The sequence below is a fragment of the Sciurus vulgaris genome (genome assembly GCF_902686455.1).
Source record: "Sciurus vulgaris genome assembly, chromosome: 7".
In the NCBI taxonomy this organism is placed as follows: domain Eukaryota; kingdom Metazoa; phylum Chordata; class Mammalia; order Rodentia; family Sciuridae; genus Sciurus; species Sciurus vulgaris.
In genome coordinates this window covers 26,748,873-26,767,413 of record NC_136467.1, presented here as the reverse complement: position 1 = coordinate 26,767,413, position 18,541 = coordinate 26,748,873, and the positions used below count along the sequence as shown (strand labels likewise).

Genomic DNA, 18,541 nt, shown 5'->3' with positions numbered 1-18,541 from the left:
GGAGACACTGTCTCAAAATTTTAAAAAAGAGCTGAGGATGCAGCTTAATGGTAAAGCATCCCCCCCCCCCCGGGTTTTATCCCCAGTACGAAGGAAGGAAGGAAGGAATAAAATTATACCTAGTTCCTAGAGCGTTTGTTTGTTTGTTTTTGGTAAAGAGGATTGAACCCAGGGGTGCTCAATCACTTTTTCTTTTTTTATTTTGAGACAAGGTCTTGCTAAGTTGCTTAGGGCCTTACTAAACTGCTAAGGATGGCTTTGAACTTGGGATCCTCCTGCCTCAGCCTCCCAAGCCACTGGGATTACGGGAATGTACCATCACACCCAGCTTCCTAGAGTTTTTGAGATCATTAAGTTATACATAAAATTATTGACATAGAATATGTACTCAATAAATAGTGTCCATCAGTATTTTCTGTTTACAAACAGAAATACATCAAAATGTTAAGTATTACATTAGTGGATGCATGAAGGACTCTTCTCTCATCATTTACAAAGTTTCTCTATGAGAGTATTTTATTCTTATTATAAAAAATATTTTAGAGCTTTGAATTATAATAATCTGATACTAGAATTATAGTAGGATCTGATATTGGAGTTGGATTTTTTTTGATCAACAGTGGTCAGGTGTCTTTAGTATAGTTTAAGAACTACAATGTGAAATTTTACCCATATATCTTAATAAAATTTTTCTCTCTAAAGACAATACAGAAAAAAAAGATAATACAGTTCTTTGATTGAAATTATCTTAGTTTAATACATTTTCCTAAGTTTCAAAAATATAAATCTCATTATTTGGCTCTTTTTTCATTATAGTCTATATATCTATAGTCATATTCATGGTGGTTCTGTCTTGGTCTTGAACAAATAAACACCAGAATATTTCAAAATACTGTACTGTCTGTCCTGGCAAGAAATACATCCCAAATGACCAAAACCAAAAAGGTCACAAGATGTTTCCCTTCATTTTGTCATTTGATCTTAGATATGCTGCTCTCAAAACACAAGCTACAATAAGTAGCTATTTAGAGACAAGACAGCCCAAATCTATCATTTGAAAGAGGAAATAAGTGGTGAGGACATTGCATTCTTAAACTGGAACTTCTGAACTGAAAACTTTTTGTTTGTTTAAAGTAATTCCACATGACAAGGACTCGGTAGAAGTCCCACATCAGTAGTGACAGATTAAAAGCTGGCGCCCTCAACAGCCATTTTATCACTTTTCTAACCAGCCGCATCCACTCACACATGTGCTGGAAAGTGAGATGCTTGCTTAGAAGCAGGATAGCTGTAGACCAGTTCTGGCCAAGGAAGTATTAACAAAAGTCTTGGCTTGAGAAAAGTTTTCAGAAAAGCTCTTTTAAGGACAGGACTGGCAATTTCCTTTCCACTTAGTAACTTAGTACTTCCTTCTTTCTTTTTCTTCCTACTTAGAACACTAAGGTGATGCCTTTAGTAAAGCTATCTTCTTTTTATTTTATTTTATTGGTATTGAGGAGATTGAACCCAGGGGCGCTTTAGCACTGAACCGCATCCCAGTCTTTTGTTTTATTTTTGCTACTAGGGATTGAACCAGGAGTGCTTTACAATTTGAACCACAAACCCAGTTCTTTTTATTTTTTATTTTGAGACAGGGTCTCGTTAATTTGCTTAGAGCCTCACTCAGTCGCTGAGACTGGCCTTGAACTTACTATCCTCCTCCCTCGGCCTCCAGAGTTGCTGAGATATAGGTGTGGGTCACTGTGGTGCTGGAGATTGAACCCAGGGCCTGTGCATGTGAAGCAAGTACTCTGCCAATTGAGCTATATCCCCAGTCCCTCAAATTCTCTTTTGACCATGAAAATGAGAGCCACACAAAAACATGGTCATGTCACCATCTCAGCACTGGAAGTGTGACACCAGATATCATGTTGCTTGAAGCAGATAAACCCTGTATAAGTCTCTTTTTCTTGGATCTTCAGCTGCTTGCAGGCAAACACATTTACAACTGAGATGCGTAATACATCGGGGAAAATAAAATGCTCTCTGACAATAGTAATTTCTTTTTCTAGAAACTATAAAGCACCTAATAAAAGATATTTTATCAAATTGCACGTGAAATGCCTGAGAAATCTGAACTACATGATGTGAAATGTGAATAGTTCTTCCCGTGCTTATTACCAGAATCAGTTCTAACAAAAACATGAAGCTATCATTTAAATATATTTTGTTTTCATGGAGGAAAAATATATTATCTCAAAAGAAATATCAATGAAATGGTGATATTGATATATAATAGAGTTAGTCTTTTCTGTTTTTTCCTAAAAACTTAAAAAGAGGTTTCTGACTCTCAAGATGGCCCACATTCTCCCTAGAGTGTGTATCTGCTCTCCTAAATAAAACTGTTTCTGGGAAAAAACAAAAAAACAAAACAAAACAAAAAACTCAAAAACATCCTTCACTAAGTTGAAATATCACAGTATAACAATTATGTAATGTTTTTCATTCCAGAGGTAGGGTGGGGTAGATGGTACTTTAATATGTACATCTCTTACAACCAAATATAGAAATTTTCCAAGCTCTACTACTCCCTTCCCTATCCCTTCACCCCTGAGACACTGTAGATTTTGGAGAAAGTTCTGGGTTAATTTTTTTTTTTTTTTTTTTTTTTTTGTACTAGGGATTGAACCCAGGGGGACTTTACTACTAAGCTATATCCCCAGACCTTTTTATTCTTATTTTGAGACAGGGTCTCACTAAGTGCTGAGGCTGGCCTCAAACTTGTGATCCTCCTGCCTCAGCCTCTCAAGTTGCTGGGATTATAGGTGTGTGCCATTGTGGCCAATTTATTTATAATCTTTATAACCAAAGTGACTTAATTGGATCTTTTTTATTTATTTATTTATTTTTTTTTTGTGGTGCTGGGGATCGAACCCAGGGCCTTGTGCTTGCAAGGCAAGCACTCTACCGACTGAGCTATCTCCCCAGCCCTTTTCCGAGATCAGACGAGATCGGGCGCGTTCAGGGTGGTATGGCCGTAGACTCCCCAGCCCTTTTTACATGGTACATCACACATCTGCTTTTTATTTTTATTTTATTTTATTTATTTATTTTTTTGTTAATTGGATCTTAAACTGGAGAAAAACCCCTACTATCTACATTAAGCTGATTATATCTAAAAGAAAGTTTGGGGCTCTTGGCAAAGCCTACCTGCTTTGAAAGGGCTCTACATCTACTTTAAAACCTCTGCAGATCTGCCAAAGTTTTCACCCTCTTGGGACTATGTTAGTGGTTGGTTATCACATGTACAATTTAGGGCACAGGGCTCCTCTGGGCTTATTCATTTCTCCAGAGAGAAAGAAAAGTCCCTGAAAGACTACAGCTCGTCTGACCTCATCCCATGCCACCACAGGTGAGTTTGAACTTCTGTGCAGTTTTGGGTAAGATTTCATTTGCAACAAGTTTACACTGTTTTGAAGAAATAAAACAAGCACTTGCTCAAGATATATCCTAGTGCCAGTTATAAATGCGAATACATAACTTAGTAACACGTAAATTAACTAACATTTCCCAAACACATTATAATTTACTCGGGTTACTGGGGGCAGTAGCACACACCTGTCATCCCAGTGACTCAGAAGGTTGAGGCAAGACCACAAGTTTGAGGCCAACCTCAGTAACTTAGGGAGACCCTGTCTTGAAATAAAAACTAAAAAGGGCTGGAGTTAACACAGAGGGGAAGTACCACTGGGTTCAATTCCCAGGACTAAAAAAATAAATAAATAAAATAAAATAAAATAAAATTTTAACTTGGGTTAGTATATTAGGGCAGTGGAGTGGTCTGGAACTATTCATTTGACTCTTTGATTGTTCATTCCTCCCCTCCCCCAGGACTGGGGCCTGAACCCAGGGGCATTTGACCACTAAGCTATACTCCCAACCCTTTGCACCAGTTGACGGTGGCTGCTGGCAATCTTTGGCACTCCTTGGCTTCTGGTTGCCCTCCATCTTCACATGACCTTTTCCCCTCTGTGTCTTCTTGTCTGTCTCTTATAAGGACATTCATCACTTGAGTTAGGGTCCACTCTATTCCAAAATGATCTCATCTCAAGATGCTTGCCATATTACATTTATTATTGATTTATTGATTATTATTATTTGTATAGTCCATCACTTAATTGTTTCATAAATAGGGGCACTTGCCTGGTGCTTAAAGCAGGGTTACTACCTTACCAGGTGATGCTCCCATGAATGCACATGCAGCTAAGTGGCACAGAAAGTCACTGACTCCAGGTATCCTGTGGAATGAGTATCAAGAACTGACCTAGGATAATGAGATAATCCTCTGGTATCTTCCCAAATTCTGCTACTAGTTGAAGGCTTCTGGGGCTCTCTCAACTCTTCCTCCTATACTTAGAGCAACCGCCTTAGGAACACTTAGGAGGTCTGTTTACCACCAAACCTCTAACCATTCACTATTGCTGTACTGCCTTGGCATACTGTAAGGTCTCTAGAGATATGGCAGAGAGCTGTTTCCAGTGAGTTCACATTGTTACTCTTCTGGCCAGGTCTGCCTGATATTCACTTCCTACTCTACAAGCTGGGGTTAGACAAGGTAGAACCATAAGAACATCTCTGCGTTAGGCACAAAGCAAGGCCAGGTGTCTTTCCTCATAAGCTCAGGGCTGAAAGTGAAGTCATGGTCCACGAAGAAAGAAACCCTCTTAAAGTCCCATAGGGGAGAGGGAAGATGACTCAGGACAGGAGAAAATGTGCTGATGCCTTGTTCTATCAGAATCACAGCCACAATTGTGTTCCTTACATCTTGGACGTGCCCGCTAACACCTGCCCAGAGCATGATGTTAGACTGACCTGTCACCAGCACATGCTTCAAGGCTGGCTCCACCTTCCACTGCCTCAGAACTAGGGGAATGTTTATCCTTTTCTTATATGAAGTCTCCTAGCGCTGAATTTTTTCTAATCTGGAGCTCTTGTTATTTTTATGGCAATAAAATAGTTGTTCTCTTTAGATTGATTGTAAATAAGAAGGACAGGTTAAACATAAAAAAGGGACAGATTGATTAGAAGCAGATTGCAGGGCTAGGGAAGTAACTCAGTGGTAAAGCACTCGCCTAGCATGAGCGAGTTCCTGGGCCCAATCTGCAGCACTGAAAACAAAAATAAACAAAAAAACACCTATCAGAAGCAGATTGGATTGTGAAGTCAACAAACATTTACTAAACGTTTATACTTCATCATGCAGAGGAAGACTTTTTTAAAAAATTTTTTTAGTTGTTGATAGACCTTTATTTTATTCATTTATTTATATGTGGTGCTAAGAATTGAACCCAGTGCCCCACACATGCTAGGCAAGTGCCTTACCACTAAACCACAACCCCAGCCAGAGAAAGACTTTTGTTTGGGAAAATCTTTGACAAAAGGAATAATTTTCTTCAATTTTGTTCTTTCTTTGTGGTGCTGGGAACCCAGGGCTTTGTGATTATGAGACAAGCACTCTACCAACCGAGTTATATCGCCAGCCCTGATAAAAGGGATACCTTACCTACACCTAGTTTAGAAGAAACTTGGTAGTTTTCTTATAAATCAGGAAGTGTTAATTGGGCAGGGCATGGGGCTACTTATCTCAGCGACTTGGGAGGCTAAGGCAGAAGGATCACAAGTTCAAGGGCAACCTGGACAACTTAGGGAGATCTCATCTTAAAATAAAAAGGAAAGGCTGGGATGTAGCTCAGCAGCAAAGCATTTGCCTCATATTCCCAAAACCCTGGGTTCGAACCCCAGTTCCATAAAAATATAAAAAGGGCTGGTGCCAGGTATGGTGACACTCACCTGTAACTGCAGTGACTCAGGAAGCTGAGGCAGGAGGACTGGAAGTTCAAGGCCAGTCTCAACAATTTAGCAAGGCCCTAAGCAACTTAACGACCCTGCCTCAAAATAAAAATTGTTGGGAATATAGCTCAATGGTAAAGCACCCTTGGGTTCAATCCCCAGTACCAATAAAATAAAATTTTATTAAAAAGGCTGGGAATGGAGCTCAGTGGCAACAGTACCTCTGGGTTCAATCTCTGATATAAGTAACTTGCTCTCTCTCTCTCTCTCTCTCTCTCTCTCTCTCACACACACAGAGAGAGAGAGAGAGAGAGAGAGAGAGAGAGAGAGAGAGAGAGAGAGAGAGAGAGAGAGAGAGAGAGAAAAATCAAAGAAAAAAGTTTTGATGTTCTACTAGGCTAGGAAAGCAGGCCTAGAAGCATGAGAAAAACAAAACACCACCAGAAGATGAAGTAGATTTTGAGGCCAAGGGTAAGGTCACTGCTGCAAACCCTGCGGGAATAACCACAGGAACAACTCTAGCCAGGAGAAGCCCACACATCAACTCAGCCCACGTCTGGGAAGCGCTTAGAGAGTGGCTCTGAATTTGATCCTTTCCTTGGGGCTTCTCATGTGGCATTGGGGAATACCCACTGTAGGACCTTGGACCACTGTGATTTGTCTATTGCAAAACATATGTACTTAGTTGTTGTTTATCTCTAAATAAAGCTCTGTTTTACTACACTGTAATTATTTACAGAGGAGTTCATACCAGCCAGTCAGTATACTATCCAATGGACAATTTTCTTGGGTTTTGGCTCATGTGAAAGAACACAATTCCAAGGTCAAAAAACTCTGCCACAAACTTTCTGAGCCTAGTTTTCTCTTTTTCTAAAATGGAAATATTTCTCATCTTAAAAAGACTTTGCTTTTAGCACCTTACCAGGCATCTAATAGACACTTCATGAATATTAGTTTCCTTCCTTTTTTATTGTCATTAATATATCTGGCAAGATGGATTATAATGTGAGACAATAGTGCATGTTTAACGTATAATAAATGCTTTCTGTAAGAAAGCAAAGGAAGTAGCCTGAACTTTCAGAATCATTGAAGAAAGCCCTAGAAGGCATTTAGTACCTTGGTCTTCTCTAAATAGATGAGCTATGATAACATGCAAAATGTCTTTCAGTTAAGTTCTTTGTTTTATAATGTGTTCAGTTTTCATAAAATCAACTTCAGGAATTAATTCACCTCCTTTTCAAAAAGAAATCTTTTGAGAAGCACCTATTCATTTTACATTTGCTTTCTCATGTATCAGGATACTTTTATATCAAAATAATTTAATATTAAATGTCATTTCAAAGTAATTTCAATGGTATTTTTCAGTGACATAATCTTGAAAATTTGTAGATTTTGTTTATATTGATACATATTTCTGTCCATTTAGATGTTCCAAGGACTCTAATCACATCAAAAGAATATTGTAGCTCCACCAGCAATGTAAAAGTGTGCCTTTTCCCCCACATCCACACCAACATCTATTGTTTCTGTTCTTGATAATACCCATTCTAACTAGAGTAAGATGAAATCTTAGAGTTGTCTTAATTTCCATTTCTCTAATTACTAGAGATATTGAACACTTTTTCATATATTTATTAATCTCCTGTATGTCTTCTTTTTGTAATGTGTCTGTCCAGTTCCTTGGCCCATTTATTGATTGGGTTCTTTGTATTTTTGGTGTAAAGTTTTGCAAGCTCTTTAAAAATTTTGGAGATAAGTGCTCTATCTGAAGTGCATGTAGAAAAGCCCACTCTGTAGGCTCTCTCTTCACATTCTTGATGTATCCTTTGCTGAGAAAAAGCTTTTTAGTTTGAGTCCATCCCATTTATTGATTCTTGCTCTGATTTCTTGTGCTTTGGGAATCTCGTTGAGGAAGTCTGATCCTAAGCCAACATGATGAAGATTCAGGCCTACTTTGTCTTCTATTCTCTGGTCTAATTCCTAAGTCCTTGATCCATTTTGAGTTGAGTTTTGTGCAGAGTGAGAGATGGAGGTTTAATTTCATTTAATTGCATATGGATTTCCAGTTTTGACAGCACCATTTGTTGAACAGGCGATCTTTTCTCCATTGTGTTTTCGGCTCCTTTGTCTAGTATGAGGTGACTGTAATGTGGTTTTGTCTCTGTGTCTTCTATTCTGTACCAATGATCTGCCTGTCTATTTTGGTGCCAATACCATGCCATTTTTGTTACTATTGTTCTGTAGGATAGTTTAAGGTCTGCTATTGTGATACCTCCTGCTTCATTTTTTCTACTCAGGATTGTTTTGGCAATTCAAGGTCTCTTGTTCTTCCAGATGAAGTTCATGATTGCTTTCTCTATTTCTATGAGGAATGTCATTGCTGGTGGAGTTTCAAATTGGTGCACCCACTCTGGAAAGCAGTGTAGAGAATCCTCAGAAAACTTGGAATGGATCCACCTTTTGACCCAGTTATCCCACTCTTCGGTTTATATCCAAAGGACTTAAAATTAGCACATGAGAGTAACACAGCCACATCAATGTTTATAGCAGCTCAGTTCACAATAGCTAGATTGTGGAACCAATCTTGATGCCCTTCAACAGATGAATGGATAAAGAAACTGTGGTATATATACACAATGGAATATTATTCAGCCATAAAAAGAATATTATTATGGCATTTGCAAATAAATGGATGGAATTGGAGAATATCATGCTAAGTGAAATAAGCCAATCACAAAAAACCAAAGGCCAAATGTTTTCCCTGATAAGTGGAGAATGATATAATCAGGGTGGGGGGGTGTGGGGAGTGAGAGAAGAATGGAGGAACTCTGGATTATGTAGAAGGAAATGGGGGGGTATGAAAAATGGTGAAATGAGACAGACATCATTACCCTATGTGCATGTATGATTACATGAATGGTATGAATCTACATGGTGTACAACCATGGAAACGAAATGATGTACCCCATTTGTGTTCAATGAATCAAAATGTAGCCTGAAACAATTAAAAAAAAAAAAAAGAAGAATATTGTAAACAGCAAGGTCTACACCTATAGCCCCAGCTACTTGGGAGACTAAGGCATGAAGATGGCTTGAGCTCAGAAATCTGAGACTGGCCTGGCTAACAGTGAAACTGCTATCTCATACATTAAAGATATATAAACGAATGATTTTTAAAAAACAAAAGAGAAAAAAGGCATCCAATAATTTTTCTTAGTTCTGAAAAGAGCAAATGCAATTATCACTTTTCTATGTGTGACATTATAAATACCTTTTTGGTGTGATTAGCAGACATTAAGAAATCAGAGGATATTGCTTATATATATACCTCACTATATTAAAAAGAAAATGTCTGTTCAGGCTCAAATTATCATCTACTTATGAGTAATAATCATTGGTAAATATGCAAACAATGTATTTCAATCAATAAATATTTAATGAGCATCTGTTTTATGCTTAGAACTATTTTAGGCCCTCTGAATCTCTCTGTAATAGGACCACTTATCTCTTAGTAGTTACATTGTATATTTACACATGCATTAAGTGATACACTCACATGTACACTGCATCAAAACACAAAATTTAGGCTGGGGGTGTATCTCAGTAGTAGATTGCTAGCTTAGGATGTACAAAGCTCTGAGGTTCCATTCACAGCACTGAAGGGAAATAAAATCTTAATAACATCTTAAAACATTCATTTTTATCTTAAAATAAATAAACAAAGAAGCCAGAGGTTGTGCCAAAATAGAAAATCAGCCAGGCTCGGTGGCGCACACCTGTATTCCCAGGGGTTCAAGAGGCTGAAGTAGGAGAATCGAGAGTTCAAGGCCAGACTCAGCAACTTAGCAAGACCCCATCTCAAAATAAAACAAAAGGACTGGAACGTGACTCAGTGATAAAGCCCCCCCTGGATTCAATCCCGGGTACCAATAAAAAAAGAAAGAAAGAAAAGAAAATCAATTAGAAGGGCTTCTAGATTTATGGCCATTAAACAATCTGGAAGCTATTCTCTTCCTTTAAAATTCAAACTTGTTATAGAAAGTCCTCTCACTCCCACAGGGTACATTAGCCATAAAATTGAGATGGGAGGGTGAAGGAGCAGACACAGAGTTCATACAAAGTAAAGCCATATGCACTAGATTGGATGGTCCACAATTCTCTCCATCCCTCATCTCTCCATAACACATACACCTACAAACCACTAAAGTGGGTGTGGTGTATTCCTCCACTCTATTGATGTTGAACCATGTAATTTGCTCTAGTCAGGAAAACGTGACATGCACAAGAGATTTAAAGGTCCTTTTGTCCTTTGGCTCAGCAGCTCATACCCCTGTGATTGCCATGAAGAGAGCATATGCTGGCCAGCTGAAGTCCCTTCACTCTGTGCCTTCAGTGAGATACACGACAGTCCTCCATTTCACCAAAAGTCCAGAAAGTCTAGAGCTAAGCCAAGATGACCTGGAGCTTTGAAGCAGAGCTACCCCACCTGACCGGCCGACCTATATGCAAAAAAAATAAATGTTTAATTTCTTTATAAATGCAACTCAGTGTTTTGGGTATCTGTATGCAGGATTTGAGGGAATCAATGGTGACAAACACACCATTCCGATTAAAACAAACAGCATGTGTTTGTTCATATTGACAGGTCCAGCTTATGATATCGCAGCTAGTAATATTATAAGGACTTTGTGAAACTGTAGACAGACTCTAACAAGTTGTGCAATTAGTTTAAAATCTTTAACAGAAGTAATGAACCAAGCCAACATAAAGAATTATGGAACAAAGGTAGGAGTCAGTAGAAAGCCAATAGAAGCAAGGCTGTGAATGAATAAAACTAGTCTAATCCATCACAGGCTTGTCTATTAAATTACCGGGAGTTGGTATGTCCCACTGGCAAATTGACAACAATCATTACACTTGAATTCTTTTCCTGTTAAAAATACAAAGGTTCTTTTTTTCCATTCATAAATGAAACATGTTTTCCTAGATCAAAGACTTTGGCTTAAGTAACTGAATAAAATGAGGCCTTAATTTAATATCAGTATAACTTGAAAAGCAAGCCAATGATGTCCTTCTTTGGTTCAGCTACTGAGGAAAATACAGAAGCACACTTATTATGCAAATTACACATGCATATTAAGAGAAGGCTGAGTTCTTTGAATGAAAGTTTTGCAACAGTTTAAACCAACAGAAATGATGTGGAAATGATTCCTTACCTGGCACACACCTGATGTGTGGGACACAAAGCAAGCAGAACTCAAAAATAACTCATGACATATTAGTCACATGCACACTGCGAGAAGAAATCTAGTTTCAGTAAGCCATTACCCATAATAATATTGTTTTGAATTTTTCAGATTTTTAGTTGTGTTAGAACCAAAATTTAAATTTTGTTTTCTTTTACAGGTATAATAAATTTAGGTGGCTGGGTGCAATGGCACATATCTGTAATTCCAGGGTCTTGGGAGGCTAAGGCAGGAGGATTGAGAGTTCAAAGCCAGCCTCAGCAACTTAGCAAGGCCCTAAGCAACTTAGTGAGACCCTGCCTCAAAATAAAGAAATAAAAAGGGCTGAGGATGTGGTTCAGTGATAAAGTGCCCCTGGGTACAATTCCTAGTAGCAAACAATAATAATAATAATAATAATTATAAAAAATTTAAGTGGTTAGAGGTATTGCCCCAGTGAGTAGCCTATTGTGAGAGAGAACCCAACTCAAACTAACTTCAATGGGAAAGAAAAATTATATATATAATTATACATTAAAATGATTTGTTTATATATACATATAATTATATATTAAAATTGTGTATAATTTTACATATATATAAGACCCTTATAAATAAATAAATATATAATTAGGTATACATATTCATAAGGGTCTTGCTTATATATTTATAAGGGTCTAACTATGTTGCCCATGTTGGCCTTGAATTCCTGGGCTCAAACAGTCCTTCTGCCTCAGCTCCTGAGAAGATGGGCTAGGTGCATGCCACCATGCCTGGCTAAGAAAAATTATTTGTTCACGTAGTGGAAAAGCCTCAGGGTTTTTTAGTGTTATGAACATCTTGATCTAGGAGCTCTAAAAATGTAATCAAAATTCAGTTTCCCTTAGTTTCTTGGCTCTGCCTTCTGCTGTGTCAGCTTCACTGGAGAGATTCATGTGGTAGCCTTTAGCATCTCCAGACTCACATCTTCCTTATTGCGACAAATTCCCGTGGAAAGAGAAAAAGCAATGAAACCAATTACCATTGCCAGGAGTCCCTTGCTCCTGCAGCACTGTGATCATACAGCCTGACATTTTGAAAAGGAGCAGTGTGGTGGAAGACTTCTGGAAGAAAAAGTAGGGTCATAATAGCAAAACAAGGGGTGATTTGGGGTGGACGAGGACCAGCAAGCATATCCTATAGCAAGAGCTGGCAGATGTTGGCCCATGGGCCAAACTTGTCCAGCTGCCTTTGTTGTTGTTTGTTCCTTTTGGTTTTGGTGCTAGGGATTGGACGCAGAGGTGCTTTACTACTGAGCCATATCCCAGTCCTTTTTGTTTTTTAATTTTGAGACAGGATTCTCACTAAACTGCTTAGGGCCTTGCTAAATTGCTAAGTCTGGCTTCAAATTCCTAATCCTCCTGCCTCAGCCTCCCAAGTTGCTGGGATTACAGGCATGCACCACTGTGCTCAGTCTGCTGCCTATGTTTATATAACCTACAAACAAAGAAAGGTTTTTACACTTTTAAATAATTAGGGGAAAATCAAAAGAATAATAAAGGGCTGAGGGTACAGCACAGTGACAGAGGACATTCTCAGCATATGCGAGGGCCTGGGTTCAATCTCTCACCTGACCCTGCCTAAAAGAATATTTTGTAACATGTGAAAATTATGAGATTCAAATTTCATTGTCCATATATGTTATTGGAACACAGCCACGTTCATCTATTTATCTCGTCTGTGACTCCATTGGCACTGCCATACACCACTGAGATGTCACAACAAAGACTCTCTGCTGTGAAGCTAAAAATATTATCTCACCCTTTAAGAAATTTTTCCCTTCTGTGTAGGTTTATACTTGTTTTATTTTGGTACAATGTAAGGTAGCATTATTGCTAAACTGCTTTAAGTCAAGTCTTCCAGCTGTATTTGTCCTTTTAAAGTAGAGAAACAGTTTCATCAATAGGACGCTGAATAGCTAAAAGTAACACCAAGCAAGGGTTCAATAAAGGAAAAGTGGCACATTACTCAGAAAAAGGAGGATCTAATAGGGAAAGTCAATTTCAGAAAGCCCCTGTGCCTTCGCTCTGAGGTCCACTAGGGATATAATCACATCAGGCAAGATATTTTTGCCCCTAATGAAGAAGAATATGCGTGTGTGTAGTCAAGCATTAAATTATTGTAGACATGTCACTTACATGTCTCTCATGTCCGGAGTCTCTTTAAATCACACAGCCATGCTGATGATCTGAGCTCTAAGCACCTCATCCAGGGATGGCCAAACCATTGCCTAACTGACGGCCTATGAATATTAATAACCCTCAGAGATGAGAAGATCTATTAATTTCTGTGATGGTTACTTTTGTGTGTCAACTTGACGAGGTCAATGTGTATCCAGATATTTAGTCAACCATTCTAGGTGTTTCTGTGAGGGTGTTTTGAATGAGATTAACATTGGAAATAGCTGACTGTGTAAACAAGTGTGTCATAATACAGGTGGGCCTCATCTAATCAGTTGAGGCCAGAATAGAACAGAAAGGCTGATCCTCCCCTGAGTAAGAGGGAGTTTTCCAGAAGACTGTCTTGGAATTTATCTGCATCGATGGTTCTTCTGGGTGTCCAGGTTACCGGCCTACACTTGCAGATTGTGACTTGCCAACTTCCATAATTGCATAAGACAATCCCTTACAAAAATATTACATATGAAGGTATATATTACACATATTTAGACATAAATATATTACATACACACATATCCCATTGGTTCTATTTCTCCAGAGAACCCTGACTAATAGAATTTACTCCAGCTGCCATAACAAATTAGTACAAGCTGGCTGATTTAAAAAACAATAGAAATTTATTCTCTCACAGTTCTGCAGGTCTCTGGAACCTTCTAGAAATTCTGAGAGGGAATTCTTCCATGCTGCTCACCTAGTTGTTGGTAGCTGCTGGCAATCTGGCACTTCTTGGCTTTTGGTTGCCCTCCATCTTCACATGGCCTTTTCTCCTGTGTTTCTGTGTCTTTTCATCTCTTATAAGGACATACATCATTAGAGTTAGAGTCCGCTCTACTCCAGGATGATCTCATCTCAAGATGCTTGCCTTAATTACGTTTACGGAACCCCTTATTTCAGAAAGTCACATTCTGAGGTTCTAGGTAGACCTGAAGTTTGGAGGGACACTATGCAACCCACTACAGCTGGGTCAAACAAAGTCATACTCTCAGGAATTTGTAATAGGAGAACATACATGAAGGAACTAACTCTGGGAGCTGAAGTTAAAATGATGTCCTAGAAGGAAGACACAGGCAGAGGGGCTAGAAGATTCCAAACTTAAAAGCAAGCTGAAGGTATGAACAATCAGAAATGATAGATACTGCAGAAGATTTTAGTAGTAGAAAAGGTGCAGAATGACTCTAAGGAAATCAACTGGTAGCAAAAAGACAGTAAGAGAAGTAGAGATCAAAAGTATCCAACCACACTAGTAATAACAGAGCACTCAAGTGACAATGGTAAAGAACAGTCCTGCAGCTGCCTTGGATGTATTCCAGAGTCTCAAGATACCTATTGATTTCAAGTTTCTTTGAGATTCTATCTCTATTTTGCCAAAAATATATTTATTTCTTTTTTATTTCTTGTACTAGGGATGGAACCCAGGGCTTCAGACTTCCTAAGCATGCACTCTACCACTGAGCTACATCTCTAGCCCCCCAAATATTATTTATAATAATCACCATTACTAGACCTTGCTGAAGGATGTGTCTATTTCTTATAACCTGAAGAGTTTAGCAGCTTGACTGTATTTAAGGTAATTGTTGAGTAAAATTTATGTGGTTTATGTCCATCGATGTCCTATATATTCTAATTAATCTAGTTGACTGTATTTGTAAAACTTCATGAGTTAAAGTCCTTCATTAGGCTATTATTATTATTATTATTTTTTCTGTGCTGGGGATTAAACCCAGGGCCTTGTGCTTGCAAGACAAGCACTCTACCAACTGAGCTACATCCCCAGCCTCATTAGGCTATTATTAAAATAAATAAATAAATATTTTTTAAAAACCCTACCTGAACTGGATGCAGTGGGCACTCCTATATTCCTAGTAACTCAGGAGGCTGAGGTAAGAGGATCCCGAGATCAAGGGCAGCCTGGGCAACTTGGTGAGACACTGTCTCCAAGCAAAATAAAATAAAAAACGACTGGGGATGGGGCTCAGTACTAGAGCACTTGTCTAGCATGTGATATTCTTATATCAGAGGGAAAGAGAGAGTTGGCAAAAAATGCATAATGATAATTTGCATTTTTATTTAGAAATAATGTAAGTCACATCCATTCATTTATTGATGGCTAAAATAAGCTATGAGAGTAAAGACTAATGTTAATAGAGTGGAATGTGTACTCCTTCCCCACAAGGCATTGGGACCTACAATGGGCAGGGACATATAATCCTCTCACAGGAAGCAAAATTACTCACAGAACAATAATAAAATCTACCAGGTTACTATGGAAACTGCATCGAATAGAAAAATGTATTAGTAAATCAATATGATCTTTTCCTGATGATGTGTAATTTATGAAAGCTCACTAAAAACTGTAAGATGATGTGTATTTTTATTTGCTCATGCAAGTATGTTCTTGTATATAAACTGCAATAGTTATTATCCAGTATGCATAAGAAACTGTGCTAGACAATATGGACATCTGTGTGTGGGTATGTGTGTGCATATACATACCTATGTTGTCGGTTGTTTCTTTAAAGGGACTAAATCTAATTTGAGTACCTATTTTCATAGCCGATATACTAATTCTGTAGCATTGCATGTATAATTTAAAACTCTGATGGACAAACTAACCAGTGGAAAAGTTCAGAAATGATACTATAGATCCACGTATGTGTGTGTGTATGTGTGTATAAATATTCAGTATGTGAAAAAAAATCAACATTTATAAGTAATCTATCCTTTCTAATGATAAGTGATTTATCATTTTTTAAAGTTTAGTTCTTATATAATTTTTACCTAAATAGATACCAAGTGGATTGAATATATGAATAAAAATGATAGAAATATTGGGAGAAAATGTAAAATGCATGTTTATATAATCATGAAATGAAGAAAGAATTTTCTAGCATTACACCAAAGATAGAAACCATAAGGTTTTTTGTTTCCTCAGTTGTTTGGTACAAGGGATTGAACCCAGGGGTACTTAAACACTGAGCCACATTCCCAATCCTTATTTATTTATTTATTTATAAAAATTTTTTTGTAGTTGTAGATGGACAGCATGCCTTTATTTTTTTTTTGTTTATTTTTATGTGGTGCTGGAGATCAAACCCAGTGCCTTATGCGTGCTAAGTAAGTGCTCTGCCACGGAGCTACAGCCTCAGCCCCTTATTTTTATTTTGAGGCAGAGTCTCACTAAGTTGCTTGGGGTCTCACTAACTTGCTGAGGCTGACTTTGAACTTGTGACCCTCCTGCCTCACTCTCCAGAGACATTGGGATTAAAGTGTGTGCCACTGTGCCCAGCTAGAAACCATAAAGTTTTGATAGATATATGTAGTGGATAATTCAAAAGGTAGTTCCCACACCCAATCCATAAAATTGGATTCTTAACAACAATGTTGGAATCATATGATCCTGTTCCACTGACTCTATATACCTCACTCAAGTTGAACCAATCAGATTTCCTTTACAGAGAATTAGGACTTGGGATAAAGAATTTCAGGGGAATGGTGGGGTCTGGCACGGTGGTAGAATACATGCTTGTCATGTGTAAGACCCTTTATTTTTTATTTTATTTTTTTACAGACTGCATTTTGATTCATTGTACACAAATGGGGTGAAACTTTTCTATGGTTGTACACAATGTAGATTCACACCATTCACACCATTTGTGTAATCATACATGTACATAGGGTAATAATATCTGTCTTAGTCCACCATCTTTCCTTCCCTCATCCCCTCCCACCCCATTTCCCTGTACACAATCCAAAGTTCCTCCATTCTTCTCTTACTCCACCACCATCCGCTAGTTATGTATCATCCACTTACCAGAAAAAACATTTGGCCTTTGGTTTTTTGGGACTGGCTTATTTCACTTAGCACAATATTCTCCAACTCCATCCACTTAGCAGCAAATGCCATAATTTTATTCTTCTTTATGGTTGAGTAGCATTCCATTGTGTATACATACCACAGTTTCTTTATCCATTCATCAACTGAGGGGCATCTAGGTTGGTTCCACAATCAAGACCCTTTAATACCCAGCACTAGAAAAGAAAAGAAAATCAGGATCAGTCTGGATGCTACATTCAATGGAAATATGTAAACATGAAAGAGATGGCAAGGTCATTTCCCATTCATGTTGTTCTTGTGAAACAAAGAAAGCTATACTGCCATGAGACAAAAGTGAAGCAGATGCACAAAGAAAAGCAAATATGGAGAGAGTACCTATTGGGATTTCAATTACTTGATTTTTTTTCTTTTTTTTGGTAGCAGGGATTGAACCCAGCGGCACTTAACCACCGAGCCACATCCCTAGTCCTTTTTAAATATTTTATTTAGAGACAGGGACTCACTGAGTTGCTTAGGGCCTCTCTAAATTGCTAAGGCTGACTTTGAACTTGTGATCCTCCTGTCTCATCCTCCCAAGCCGCTGGGATTAAAGGCGGCACCACCTTACCCAGCTTGATTTTTGATACTTCAGATATTCATGTGCATTGTTAGCCTTGGGTTCCATGAGCTATATTAACATATGCATTGGAAACCTTTTATGTACTTCTCCTTTTATCACTGGAAGCCTTTTGTATACATCTTATTGTGATACAAATGATGCCACACAGGCTTTGACTCCTTTTCTCTCACTCCTACTCCCTAGAACCACATCCCAAAGAAACAACCTGCATGCAATCCCAGGTCCAAGTTCTGCTTTGGAAGCAATCAGAATGAGCAGATTGATATCAGATATGACTACCAAAAGAAAACTCAAGATGAGATCCTAAACTGGTCAGATAGCATAAAGAACCCCACTAATACCTGTACATGAGATGGTTATAATCTCTATCTTCAAAAATGGCTTCACAAATTTCAATCATCCAGGTTAGACTGGAAAATGGTGCAGGTGGAAGATAAGCCTGAGTTTTGTGGTATTTTAGCACCAAGAGGTGGTAAGAACAATTATAAGAATTACAGAATGGTTTGGCTTTGGTTAACTACTTTCCCAGTCTTGCTAAACAAAAATGACATCTTCATAGCATACAACTATCGACTCAAGTTGATAAAAATAAAAAGTCCTCCATGGTTGTGTTAAGAGACTTCCCAATGAAAGATGGTGTTTTCAATAATTGGTGCTGGATCCACTGAACATCCATATGGGAAAAACAAACTTTGATCTCTACTTCATATCACACCCTGAATTAATTCTAGATGAATCACTCACCCAAATGTAAATAGTAAAATAATAAAGCTCCTAGAAGAAAATACCAAGAGAACATATTCATTACTTCAGA

General features: G+C 38.1%; 1 long non-coding RNA gene across 7 annotated transcripts in view; it reads right to left on the bottom strand.

Moving 5' to 3' along the window:
* The window catches only part of LOC306666147, a 58,855-nt gene that overhangs the window by 22,471 nt on the left and 17,843 nt on the right, over positions 1 to 18,541 (bottom strand). For 3 of the 7 annotated variants that reach the window (XR_013765209.1, XR_013765212.1, XR_013765213.1), the window contains 2 exons: positions 17,227 to 17,302; positions 7,710 to 11,085 (listed from right to left, as the gene is read on the bottom strand). This is a non-coding gene — a long non-coding RNA (uncharacterized lncRNA). Of the gene's footprint in view, positions 1 to 7,709; positions 11,086 to 17,226; positions 17,303 to 18,541 lie in introns of those variants that run through there. The other 4 variants (XR_013765210.1, XR_013765211.1, XR_013765207.1 and 1 more) reach the window with 4 other exon arrangements.